Source organism: Silene latifolia, chromosome 11, assembly GCF_048544455.1.
Source record: "Silene latifolia isolate original U9 population chromosome 11, ASM4854445v1, whole genome shotgun sequence".
Classification (NCBI taxonomy): domain Eukaryota; kingdom Viridiplantae; phylum Streptophyta; class Magnoliopsida; order Caryophyllales; family Caryophyllaceae; genus Silene; species Silene latifolia.
The window spans coordinates 105,286,526-105,288,712 of NC_133536.1; the positions used below are offsets into that span (position 1 = coordinate 105,286,526).

The window sequence follows — 2,187 nt, forward strand, 5'->3', positions numbered from 1 at the left end:
ACGGGGAGTTTTATATGTGAATCAACGAAGAAGAGACGGAAGAATTGTATGATTTAAAGCTTCATCGACGCTTCTATTTATACTAATTCCTTGTTTCCAAAAATCTGTCGTAACCGACCGCTTGGGAACAGGCGCGGCACTTGCGCCTCTTCAAAGGGACGCGACTCTTCTTTGCGCCTCTTCCCTAGCATCACTTCGTGATTTCCGTGTTTGGATCTTTCCTAATTCTATAAACGAATAATTTCCTATTCCTACGGGATTTTATTTTGGTAAATCCGCGAAATTTACCATGCTTCAGGTTTCCTTGATCCAGGAACGCGCATTTCGAGGCGACGTCAACATTTTCGGCCATTTTTATATTTAGTTTTCATTTTAATTCTTTCTTTTTTCATTTTCACTTTTATTTAGTCATTTCATTTCTATTTTCTTCATTTTCTAACTTATATATTTCTTTTTTTTCTTTTTTTGCGGGGGTAACCCTCCCTACCGTCCGGTCATTTCCGACAAAATTTTTTGCATTTTCGCGTTCTTTTCGAGTCTCATTTTTTTGCACTAATTAAAGGCCTTATGTGTATATAAAAATGTAAATGAATGTGTTTTTTCTATGTAAATTTCGGCAGCATGACGGTACAAACCGTTGTCTACCAAACTTGTCCAAAAGCTAACTGCGGTACAAACAACACAACCCAAAGAAAGCAAAAGGCACTCGGGCCGTCGTATATACAACAAAAAAGCAAATGTACAAATCGGGGCTTCGCCCCAAACAAGTCCAGATGTAATCGGGGCTTCACCCCAAACAAATCCAAGTCGACAAAGCTGGGGGCTTCGCCCCAAACAAAATCCAAAAATGTTCAAAATCAAGACTACAAAAACCACGCAGACTCATCACGAGCACCCTCCAACTCGGCAACCCTCGCCATAAGAGCGGCGATCTCGGCATCCCGAAACTCGAGCTCCCTCGACAAACGAGCCGTCTCCTCCCGGGACTGGGCTAACTCTCGCTCCAGCTCACGATCGGCCTGAGAACAGCAGCAAATTGGCTCATGTCAATCGAAAAAACAAAACTGGAAATCAAAAAGTCAAAAGAGATCAAATAAGGTTCATACCTGACGACCTCGACCACCGACGAGTGCCTCGATGGCGGTAGCTCGCAACCGGTTGGCCACCCTCCATAGTGCCACGAACCGAGATGGCGCGACCTGGGTTTTCAAAAGAAATTCTCAGCAAATTGAACAAGTTTAATCCAATGTGAATAAGCCAGAGGCTCACCCTCCGAATCAGATGCTGCCAGTCGTCGAGGCCAGCATCCGTCACAGCCACGTCAAAATCACGCAACTCGGAGATCGTCGTCCTCCCGGTCGCGTCGGTGTACTCGAGAGTCTCGGGATACACTGGGGGCTCGATGCCCGCCGCCTCAACCTCCTGCAAAGACAAACGACTCTCATTAATCGGTGATCTTTCATCGAAATTCCCAAAGTCAATCAAAGAGAAATAAAAGGATACTCACCACCACTCGCGACGCCAACCTCCCGTAAAGGAATGCCGAGTAGTCCTCACAGTGCGAAGGAGGTCGTCACCATCGGCACCGGCCAAGTCCGCCTCCCTCTCGGCCTCGGAAGGCTCCTCGAACATCGTCCTAGGAGGATCAACGGGAACCGTCAACGCGCCCCGAGAGCACTGACGAGCCAAACGCTCGCCTAAGTACCACACCGGACCCATCGACGTCCACAACAAACGGTGACTCGGGCTCCTAGGTCGAAGGACCTCGAACAAAAGGAGGTGCCTCGGCATACTCCGCCCAAGGTCCGGGCACCCACCGCAACAAGATAAAGACAGAGATCATTCTGTGATCGATGAAGGGAAAGAAGTATAAATGCATACAAACGGGATACTCACGCTCACCAAGGGCGTTCACATCCCGCAGGTATACATTGTGAGAAGAACGCTTGCTCTTCGTCAAGACATGACCCAATCCCTCACCACGGGATAGGCCCTCTCCAACGGCTCCGTCCTCTTGGGCGCGAGGCCCGGGAAGTAAGAGTACACCCACGCCTGTAAAACGGAATAGTCAATGACGATCTTTCGATCTTTGATAAAAGAAAGGAATTTATTTTGGTCCAAAGGAAGGTTCATACCTCCAACAATAGCCCAGGTCCGACAGCGCCAGGAGAAGTCCCCTTCTCCATC

At 48.1% G+C, this 2,187-nt stretch overlaps 1 long non-coding RNA gene across 1 annotated transcript; it reads right to left on the bottom strand.

Moving 5' to 3' along the window:
* Positions 1 to 940: 940 nt before the first annotated feature.
* On the bottom strand, positions 941 to 1,417 carry LOC141615009 (uncharacterized). The gene is made up of 3 exons (XR_012529543.1): positions 1,270 to 1,417; positions 1,107 to 1,199; positions 941 to 1,019 (listed from the first exon to the last, which is right to left on the bottom strand). It is a non-coding gene; the product is annotated as an uncharacterized LOC141615009 (long non-coding RNA).
* Between the last annotated feature and the right edge of the window lie 770 nt (positions 1,418 to 2,187).